Below are 12,026 nucleotides of genomic sequence, written 5' to 3' on the forward strand. Positions count from 1 at the left end.
GCATAGGTGCGAGGAAGTAAATACTCGGGCGCGAGAGAGAGAGGAGTCTCAAGCCCACCGCGGGGCCCCGAAAAAACACCCCCACTTCTGCGCGCGAAGAGAACGGTTTCCCCCTCCCTTACATGCTTATTTCGCTATATGTAAAACTTGCGTTTTTCTTCTTTACCGATCTCTGGTAATTACCGACCGGAAGTGCCCCCCTCTACCATTGGTTCTAATTAACGGCCATAGGTATTAATTATATCCTATCTTACCGACCGTTGGTAATAATTACCGACCCCCCACCACGCGCGATCCTCCCCTCGCCCCCCTCGACCATCGGACCTCCCTCCCCACGCCCCCTCGGTTCCCCCCTCCGCCACTCCCCTCTCGGAGCCCCATGGCTTAGAACCGGCCTAGCTATACTACTGCGGTGCTGCGGGTCGTCCTCCCCCCGCACGCGGTATATGCCGAGGGGGATGACTGGGGGAGAGCCAGGCACCTTGCTGAGTGCGCCCTAGACTGCGTTGTCGGGCGAATCCGGAGGACGGGTCTGACCTTGGCTGCTGCGAAGACCGAGGCAATCTGGCTTTACGGATTGTCTCGGGCGCGGTGGCCGCCCTGCGATCGGGCCTCCGGATTCGCGTCGTGGATACCTTCGTCGACATCAGGCCCACCATGAAGTACCCTGGCCTGATCGTTAACGGCCGCTGGCGCTTCAAGGAGCACTTTGACCTCCTGGCCCCCAGAATGGAAGGGACAGCGGCCGCGTTAGCGCGGTTGCTGCCCAATATCGGGGGGCCAGAGTTGAGGGTTCGCCGCTTATATGCGGCGATAGCCCTTTATGAGGCCCCCGTGTGGCATCGCTCGCTCGAGGGCAGCCGGCGCAACCAGGCACTCTTCGAAAGAGTGCGCCGCCGGCTCGCCCTGCGGGCCATACGGGGATACCGTACCATCTCTGCCGAGGCGGCGGGTCTCCTTGCCGTGATTCCGCCCTTCCATCTGACGGCGGTGGAGCGGGCGGCGATGTTCACGATCGCCTGCTCCGCCCGTCGCCATCCGGGGGTGGAACTCGCGGCTGAGGAGGTACGTGAGGTCGAGTGCCAGAAGCGCCAGGCCCGGAGGGACACGCTGGCCCGGTGGAAGCAAGAGCTTGCTCTATCGGGCCGTCCGATTGTCCGGGCCATTCTGCCCATATTTGATACATGGTGCAGGATGCGGGGAAGGTTAACCTTCCGCCTCACGCAGGTGCTCTCAGGGCATGGATGCTTCGGAGAGTACCTGCACCGAATGAGGTGGGAGTCGACACCGCAGTGTCATCACTGCGGCGAGGAGGTGGACACGTCGTGGCATACACTCGAGGAATGTCCGACATGGGCCGCGCCGCGCCGTGCCCTAAGACTCGCAGTGGGTGGGTGGGACCTCTCACTCGCGGCTTTGGTCGACCACACGGTCTCGAGCGGGAGGTCGTGGAAGGCGGCGGCCACCTTTTGCGAGGAGGTTATGTCGCAGAAGGAGGCCGCCGAGCGAGTCCGGGACAGTGACCCGGACTCGGCAAGGAGGATGTGGGCGTGGGGATGCCCCTTGCGCCGGAGTACGCCCCTGCGTGGGGGTATGAATGGTCGGGGGCGGCGAGGGGCGCCTCACGGAGGTGCGAATGTGGGGGGCCGGGGCGTGAGCTGACCCTGGCCCCCGGAGAGGCCATGATTCCCCTCAGGACGGGCCGACCTAATGTGGTCGGACCATCGCCACTAGGACCACGGGGTCCTTCTGGGGCGCGTGGGGGTTGAGGTGGAGAAGTTCGGGGCGTGCCGGATCATGCCTCCGACGAACCTCCCTTCCCGGTGTCGGCATCTTCTTGTCCAGTCTGCGTGGGGACCCTTGGGACTCCTGTAGCGGAATGAGTATGAAGGTGTCGGGAGCCGTGGGTGGACCGAGCGGGGGCTCGGGAAGCCCATATCGGCGGCCCCGGGGATGGCGACACCGGGCGGGTCCCTCCGCCCGGGGTCTTATAGAGTATGGCGTGGGGGAGGTTAACACCCTCCCCCCGGGATTCATGTTAGCTGGGAAGTGTCCTGTTGAGTATTTGCGTGATCCAGGCGCTTCCCATGTAGCTTAGACGGGCGTATGGTTTTAGTGGTTAGACATCGGGGACGGGCGTGCTTCGACGCTCCCATCCTTGATGGTAGTCCCACATAACCTTGGCTTCTCCCCTGAGAAGCCGAGCTATGCGTAATGCATTTATCCACGAAAAAAAAAAAATACATGTCGAATTGAGTAACCTCCTCCTTTTCGAAGTCGGTTAAAAAGGTGCTCGACCTCAACAAGTAGTAATTCCAAAGATTTAAAATTTCTAATAAATAGTAATCGCGAGGGTAGACTCAATCAGAATCAGGATCACGTCCCGACGCGAGTCATTTAAGAGAGACGTGGGACAAAAGGCAAGCATCATTTGATCGAACCGGACGACAAATTTTCAAATCTGAAATTCAGGACGTGACACTTGCACTATCAACGTACTTCCCGTTTAAATTACTTTAACATTACGCTGAGCATTCAGAATCCCCCAAGGAAGAAGTATACAGTATATGTTGTTGAAAAGAAACTATACTGTATGGCAATAACAAGCAGCTCCATCTAGTTTTCCTCCGCTGCTGCATATCTAACGGTAATACCATTTCTATGCAGAGAGTAGCTGCTGAACGTAATACCACTGAAGGTCGATTCCAGCTGCTCAGGTAATACCAACCTGCCGAACGGAGAGGTCGCGTGTCCTGTCTACCCTCCTGACGTTAAACTAGCAGCGATTTTCTTGAAAACGGTAACAGGTACAATAGTTTTCCCTTTACGGATTTGTTTCACTAATTGGATGGTATTCAGGAAAAGTTATCGTTATTTGATTAAAATCGAAGTATTATAAGGCTTGTGAGTACTGGAAGAAAAAAAGCGATACCTACGAATATGAAGAATGGGTTCAAAACCATAAAAAATAGTGCCAAGCAAACCATCAAGGGTCGGCGGGAAAAATAGAGATTGACGCAGTCGTTGCCATGTTCTGCCGGTCCGAATCTTTATACGGTGTAAAATATGAAAATTATGTGAGCGATGGCGATTCGAAGACTTTTAAAAGAATTGTAGATTCGCAGCCTTATAATGATTTGATTGTTAAGACGAAGGAGTGCATAGATCATGTCCAGAAAAGAATGGGATCTCGTCTCAGGAAATTAAAACAAACAACAAAAGGTCTCGGCGGTAAAGGAAAATTGACTGGAAAGTTAATAGACGAACTGTCAATATACTATGGCCTCGTTATTCGTAGAAATTGCAATTCCATCGAGCAAATGTGGAACGACGTATACGCTACTCTGTATCTCAAATTAGCGACCAACGACCACCCTCGACATGATCGCTCCCCACTGCGGAGAAGACTCTTGGTGTTCGTGGCAGAAGGCTCAAGCTACTGGAGATACAACACATACTCACAAAACGCCTATGTCTGAAGAGGTATTCAAAGCGATATCTCCAACTTATAGTGAATTGAATCGTGATGATTTACTTACTCGTTGCTTGGGTGGTTTTACGCAGAATAGTAACGAAAGCCTAAACGCGACTGTTTGGTCTAGGGCTCGAAAATCGACCTCCAGTGGCAAGCACGTACTTGATACAGCAGTATATTTAGCTGTAGGCATAAACAATGACGGTTTTTCGAGTATCATGCGGCTCATCCAGAGTCTAGATATGGAAATCAGACCAAATTGTTACAATTTTTTTAGGAAAGCCGATGCGCGACGCATCAAGCTTTCCGAGCGCTCACTCACCGATGCCGCTAAAAAGGCTCGATTCTCCTTCAACTCATCTAGGAAAAAAAAAAGGAGCAGGAAAGCATGCATGTGGATGGCCAAATGTATGGTACAGGAATTGCAGATTGACGGTAAAATAAAATTTTCAAAGATTAGAGTACTTTCAAAACATTGAGCCTAGTGTTAGCCTGGACTTCTTAGAGATCACACGTATTAAATAAAGTTTTCATTATACTTTGTGTTTTTCGCTCAATCATCGTACCAATCAGAAGTGGGATAAAGTCGCGAATAAGCTCGCTAGTGAACGCACAAGTACGCGAATTAGTTTGCGAATTAGAAATCTGAATAAACGAATAAGTTCGCAGATAATTAGTTAGTGAAAATTAGTGAATTAGCGGAAATTGTGGAAGTGCAACAATGAGTGGTCTTTCACTGACAACGATGAAAGAGTGGTATAGAGAATAAGCAGCACGCAGCGACCTTATGTATTATCCATTAAACATACTAGTAAAAGAGAAAGATAGTGACCTGTTAGTTACGATTAGCAAAGGAGTAGTGGCGGAATTTGTAATAGCCTGGACACCTTGCCAGTGTGGGTTTATGTGCAAGTTATCAGTAATTACAAGAGTAATAGACGAGTTTAGTTATAGTTCAAGTTACAATACCAATTACCCTGGTAGTCATATTGTTAGTTTAGAGTTAAGTAGTTATCAAAGTTCCATTATAGTTAATTCTGCGCTTCTGGAGTTTCAGGGAAATTTAACTGAACTCCAACATATATTTGAGTATTCAATATTTAATTATACAGGTTGTCCTAAAAATATTGTAACACCTTGAAAGGGGTGGTTCGGGAGGTGATTTGAAACAACTTTTTCTTTAGCTAAAATGTTGTCCGAGGCTTCGTTAAGGAAATATTAACAGAAAACCACGACCAATCAGAGTGCGCGTATACCGTTGGAGCGGCCGCGGTAGCGTATGAGTGTGGCCGCCTAGCACGTAGCCTCCGTCCCACTGACATACGCTCGCTCTGATTGGTCAGTGTTTTCCGTTAATATCTCCTCAACGAAGCCTCGGACAACATTTTCGCTAAGGAAAATTGTTTCAAATCACCCCCCGAACCATCTCCTCCAATGACCTGCAACATTTTTGGGACACCCTGTATATTGTGATGTTAATTTAATATGCATACTGTGATATTTAGATAAATTATAGTCCTTAACTATATTTAAACATATTTTTGAAAATCATTGACGCGATTTTATAGTAGTAGAGAAATATTTAAAACTTCCAAAGAATGAAAATGTAGTTCCACTCTTGCTCTTTATAGACTAGCTTCCAGAAATATGAACATTTTGAAATTACAAAAATAATAAAATATAAACATATTAAAATATGTCAACTTCTTATATTTTGAATATTTTTCGAGAAATGAACGATGATCTTTAATTTTTAAATGGAATGCTATATAGTATTTATTTGAAATATATTCTATACATTGATCTAATTGAATCATGTGCGACATACTGGTTTCTAAAATTATGCAAGGTCTGTAATGTAATAAATATTTCGAACATTTCGTAGTGTATAGTACGAATATCTAAACAATTTTCAACATTTTGAAAAATTCTTCAAAGTACGTTTTAATATTGTTAAGGACTACAATTTATGCAAGTCTCAGTAACATCCGAAGTGTTACTTTAAAAAGGGTCCGATTTCGCATGCACCGTCCGAACCCTATTACGATCAGGGTTGCGAGTAATTAATTGCTTTTTAAATTAATTTCCGTCATTAATTGACAATTAATTACAAATAATGTTACGTATGCACACCCGTTCTTTTCGAAGCTCGCGTTCATTTATTTTATCTACCCCTTGGAATGTGGAGTCTGGTCTTACCGAAGTGCACCCTGCAGCTGTACCATACTTTTCTCAGAATCATCTTTTAACTCGCGTTGCGTGGGTAACCCTTTATCTAAACTTTCCCTAAAGCCCCACAGATGTTCACCTCTGAGTAACGAAAATCTCAACCGCCAAATTTCCATATATGGGAATCGCTGACTTATCCCCACCAATATCTAGGGGTATATAAACCCATGATTTTCGTTACTCGCGGGATTAGTACGAAAGAGTTACTTGGTAAAGTCACGTCGATCGTCTTAAGAGTTACGCTTCAGTGAGATCGGGCTTCAGATCCCTTTCGATCAACATTAACCATATAGATCCACGAGGACGGTACAAAATCTATTACGGCATAGAAGCATTCTCGACCCCCGCATCGCCAGTGCGTTAACACCGTGCAACAATTAGGTAATTAAATTAATACACTAACCGCGTCAACACGACACTGTACAATTGTATTATTAGAATTATTCAGTTTTGAATATATAATCATTTGTTAACCTTAAAAGGTCTGTTAAATCGTTATTAAACCTTCACCATTGGAATAAGCAATCCTAACCAGTGTAATGACCTCACAACATAATAACTTTACCGCTCGAGTTATTATTTGTTTAGAATTAATAGTTGCGAGGCTTTATCCACGACGCGTATTATATTCCAACGATACGATTCAATCCTTACCTTACCTTCCCAACGGTTACCCTTTACTGGGAGATACCGACCCTACGGTTACCCTTTACCGGGAGATACCAATTCCCAGCAGCCATCTGACTTCGCGTCAGAGTCGTCTGCGATTTCTACTCCATCCTCAATCTTTGGATCCATGGAAATAAACAGGACTAATCGTATCTTCTTCGATTCTTGAATTCAACCCACTCGCAGGTCTCACACGCGCGTCGCTATCGCCCTGGCTCATAACAATAATGTGATTAAAAATTATTTAATCAAAATTGAATTAAGCAAAGTTAATCGAAAGCCATTTAATTGGCGATTACTTTAAGAGGAAATGATTCAAAGCCATTTAATTGACGATTACTGTAAGCAGAATTAATTCAAAGTCATTTAATTGATGATTTGTTTATATCTTCAATATTAAAAGACATTTATATAAAATTCAATTTATTATATATGTAACACATATACGTGTTGAGTTTCGGCATAACAAGTTATTAGATGGATTCCGAATATATCCGGCGCTCGTACTAAAAGGGTTATACCGGTATTGCCAAATTAACTGAACTGTTTTATGTTTTTATTATATTACCTTAACTTATACCTATGTTATATTTTATTAGTTTCTTTATGTTTTTTTTTTACTACTAAAACTTCTGATTTATTACTGGAAATTTTGAAACCAATTTTTAGCGACAAATGCAATATACTAAATACTATTAACCATCATAAAAGTGGGTTGACTGTATATAGAATAATGTATTTGTTAAGGTATTTGTATGAATGAATAATTTATAACCTAAATAAGAACAAATTTGTATAACGTAACGTTATAACGTAAGTATAAGTCAAAGTAATATAATAAAAACATAAAGCAGTTCAGCTAATTTGGCATTACCGGCATAACCCTTTTAGTAAGAGCGCCAGATATATCCGGCATCCATCTAATAACTGTATATGTGTTACTTATTAGGGCTGTTCAAGTACCCGAAAAAATCAAGCCAAGTTGGACTCGGCTCGAAGTCACGAGCCGAGTCGAGTACTTGAGAAAGATTCAAGCTACCCGAAAGAAATCAACTAACTTGAATTTTTCAAGCTACCCGAATAGAACCGAGCGGTCCGAAAAAACCAAGCGGCCCGAAAGAACCGGGCAACTCGAATAGTTTCAAGCTTTTTCGAGTACACATGTTAGTCCGCCGCCGGACAACAATGGTATCATAAAAAGGACGTAGCAAACTAGATCCAAAGAAGGTCGACCATCATTTTCCGTATTTCTTATCGGATCTTAACGGATGTATTACCAATCGATTCCTTATGTTATCCCGATGAAAATGGTACCAGACACGATATAATATCGATTAATTTTAATTATTAACAAGACAAGCGTAGAATTGGAAAAAGATTTTTCTGATGTGTAACAGCGTTGTCTGTAGAATTTACATTACACGAATAATTAAAATTAATCGGTATTATATCGTGTTTGGTACCATTTTCAACAGTATAACATCAGGAATTCAGTAGTGCAATTTGTTTCTTTAACTTTTATAAAACACAACAAAAAGTGAACATATCATGACAAACATTTTACACTTTAATGCTCGGACCCTTTATGGTTCGTCGTGGATTAAAGTCGACACACGTACGCTTTGGATGGTTCCACCCTTGGTTTATGGCTTTCAGTAATCACCCAATTTCACTTCATATGCATCGTATTATTACGGGAGTGACGCCGATGGATTCCTTACGTTTTCCTGATGAAAACGCTACTAAACACTATGTAAATCGGACTATTATTAACGAAGATAGATAAAAAGCGTGCAAATCATTTTTTCCGTATAATTTCCTTCTAAATAATCCGAATTGTATCGTGTCTGGTACCATTTTCATTGAGATAACATAAGGAATCGATTGGTAATACATCCGTTAAGATCCGATAAGAAATACGGAAAATGGCAGTTGACCTTCTTTGGGTCTAGTTTGCTACGTCCTTTTTATGATACCATTGTTGCCCGGCGGCGGACTAACATGTGTACTCGGAAAAGCTTGAAACCATTCGAGTTGCCCGGTTCTTTCGGGCCGCTTGGTTTTTTCAGACCGCTCAGTTCTATTCGGGTTACTTGAAAAATTCAAGTTACTTGGTTTCTTTCGGGTAGCTTGAAAAATTCAAGTTACTTGGTTTCTTTCGGGTAGCTTGAAAAATTCAAGTTACTTGGTTTCTTTCGGGTACCTTGAATCTTTCAAGCTACTCAGTTTTTTCAAGTACTCGACTCGGCTCGGAAGCCGGTCCCGGTTTGACTCGGCTTGAAAGCCGCTTGAATATTCGGTCTTTCCGACAGCTCTATTACTTATATAATTAATTAAATTTTATATAAATGTCTTTTAACATTGAAGATATAAACAAATCGTTAATTAAGTGGCTTTGAATTAACTCCTCTTAAATCAATCGACAATTAAATGGTTTTGAATTAATTCTGCTTAAATCAATCGTTAATTAAGTGGTTTTGAATTAATTCTGCTTGAAGTAATCGTCAATTAAACAGCTTTGAATTTATTCTGCTTAAAGTAATCGTTAATTGAATATCTTGGATTAAATTCGCTGATATCAATCGTCAATTAAACGACCTTCGATTAACTCTACTTAATTCAATTTTAATTAAATAATTTTGAATTACATTTATTTAAAATATTTATTAATTAAGTTGATTGAATTAAATTTGTTTAAATTAATTATTTAATTAATAAAAAGTTGTAATTGATTATTATTCAAACCCTGATTACGATGTAACTATAATTATTTAATATTTTAGCTGCTCCATCTTTTCGTTCATCTTTTGAAGGCATTAAGTCAACAGGTAAGTACATTCTTTTATTAATTTATATTCTGACTGGGCAGAACTTTTCTGCCCGTCACGAAGGCACCCTGACCCCGGAGGGTCCTCGCTTCCTCCTCGCCGAACTCGCCGCGGAGGTGGTCCGCGAGAATAGTATGGAGAAATGCGTATCGCGACCCCGTTTTTGTCAGCACTCCCCCGTGCTCGCGATCCGCACCAGGTCTTCGAGCGAGCGCGGCAAGTCGCCGGTCGCGATATCCTCCACCCAAGGACCCCGGTGTGGTCACCAACAAAGAGGACTTGCCACCCTCTGAAGATGGTCAGCCCTACCATCGTCCCCGGAGCTGCAACCACGGGAGACAAGACGCCGCTGGAGGGCCATCGACGCTTGGAGATGCTATGGTGGTGGCATACCGTAAGAAGCCCCTTAAAGCTCCTGGGTGGGGAGAACCGCGAGCCGGCGACAAGAAGAGTGCGATTTTGGAAGCGAACTAATTAACGGTTGGGCCGCGAGAGACGACGGATACGAGCGAGCGAGTACTCCTTTTTCGCCTTTAAACCAGTAGTTCTCCTTCGCGAGTGTGTTGTGTCACTCCATACCACGCCGAGGACGTCTCCCCCGCCGAGGACTTTGCGAGAAGGATTTTGCACCCCGAGGCCGCTAACTTACAGGTAGAGCCCACGTGTTGGGGTTTCCCTTTTGCGTGCGTGTGTGTGAGAGGGGACCGAGTGTGCGTGTCCGTGAGCGTGCTCCGCAGCACGTTTTCGTCTGCGACAGGAACACCACCGGAGGCGAGAACCCTTGGACTTCCCTCCGTTCGTTTCGCGTATCTCCTGTCTAAACTAACTTTGAGCCGCTTAAAATGCAATCAAATTATTACAAACGTGCTTTCGAAAGTAGAGGTAAGTAGAATTATTGAAAGTGCTCGACATCATAAATTTTCTATATTTGTTGATGAAAACACAGATATTTCTAACGTAAAATAGCTCACCTTTTTAATTAAATACGTAAATTCGGAAACTTCTGCAGTTTTTACAGAATTATTAGAATTATTAAAATTAAATGCCATACATTGCTCTGCAGAAGGTTTATTTTCAGCATTCGAGAAAGCATTGCACAAAAAGCAAATTCCTATACAGAATGTAATTGGACTCATATGTGACAATGCATCAGTAATGATCGGGCGCTTTTCTTCATTTTGTTCGAAATTTAAAACGAGGTATCCTTAATTGATAACAGTCAATTGTATTTGCTATTCCGCGGCACTAGTATGTAGCAAAACTTGTTCGGAAATCTCAAGTCATATTGAAAAATTTATTCGCAATTTAACGGTTTATGTTAATAGTAGCGCCAAACGGTCGGCGAATTTTTCTCATTTTCAAGAATTTATTAATAATAAGTCGAAACAAATTTAAAAATTGTGTGATACACGTTAGCTAGCCATGCACGCCTGCGTAGCACACATTTTAGAATGTTGGGATTCATTAAATCTTTTTTTAATTATCTTTTGTTTCTTAAATATATTTTAAATTATTTCAATTCCTTTAACCCGTTTTTTCAAACCCGCAAGACAGCCGTTCATTTATTATATTCTAAATCTAGACTTTTGTTTCAAGATTTGTGTGGACATATTGTAAAACAAGAATATTCCACAATAAACAACTCGATGTTTCACATAGATTTTTTTTCCGGTAACAATTTGTTAGACTTGAAGGACATCTGCCTCGGTTTTGAGTGTGAAGATTATTTGAAGGATTATGTCAATGATAATACTTTACCCCAGGAAACGTTTCTTGAAATTAAAAAATTTTGCTTAACTTTTTACATTAGAGCCATTTCCGAAATAATAAAACGTTTCCCTTTAAAAGATACATTTTTAGGCAGTTTGCAAGTTTTTGATTCGAAATTAGCACTTTTTGATAGTAATAGAGACCATACTTTGAAAAATTTAATTTACATTGCACAGAAATTAGGATCTTTTGACCACTTAAAATTAAAAGAAGAATGGAATAAGTTGTATTACACCTTTGACAAAGTGCAATGTCAACAATTGTCACAGCTGTGCTTTGATGACATTAGGTCCAAATTAATTCTGCGAGTGATAAAGATAACAATCTTCTGTTCCCAGTCTTGAAACAACTCGTGAATGTTGTAAAGAGTATTCCTCACTCAAATGCAGAAGCACAAAGAATTTTCTCTATTCTGACCGATGTCAAAACTTGAAAAAGAAATAAACTTAGTCATAATTCTATAAATTCCATTGCCGTGATTAAAACAGCTTTCAAATCCCCCGGAGAAACTAGTTCTACAATATCGATTGGTCCAAATCATTTTGCATTAATGTCAAGTAATAATTTATATTCGTAACCATTAGTTTCGTTTTTAAAAATATTTTGGAATTAAATTGTTTGTGGTTTATATTTGCAATCGTTTCGCTTTCTACCTAAACGTTATCTTTTTTTCATTCTTGCTTCATATCTATTCATTTAATATTTCTCCATCTTTTTTTTCTCTTTTTAAAGGCGTGACATGCTTAATCACTTAGGGACAAGTTTTTCATCTTTATAATGTTTAATTTTGTTTGACTTTAGTTATCTTAAAAGTTTCTTCAATAAAATGTCTTTAATATATTATTCAGATCAAATTCATAAACTTTTCTCAGAGTCTTATATATGTATAAATACTGCATCTATATGTTCATTACTTCTCATTATGGGCGCAAAATATGTTTTTGGAAATATTTCCGAAATTAAAGGAGATAATTGGAAGCTTTCTTTTCTTAATTGTGGGACTTTAAATAAAGAATTTTTTTGAATAAGAAAATTTTAACAAACATTCTTTGTTT

General features: G+C 41.7%; 1 pseudogene; it reads left to right on the forward strand.

Annotated features, from left to right (window-relative positions):
- Positions 1–1,194: 1,194 nt before the first annotated feature.
- LOC128881950 (uncharacterized) lies at positions 1,195–3,908 on the forward strand (annotated as a pseudogene).
- Positions 3,909–12,026: the final 8,118 nt, after the last annotated feature.

The sequence above is a fragment of the Hylaeus volcanicus genome, chromosome 9 (assembly GCF_026283585.1).
Source record: "Hylaeus volcanicus isolate JK05 chromosome 9, UHH_iyHylVolc1.0_haploid, whole genome shotgun sequence".
NCBI classification, from domain to species: domain Eukaryota; kingdom Metazoa; phylum Arthropoda; class Insecta; order Hymenoptera; family Colletidae; genus Hylaeus; species Hylaeus volcanicus.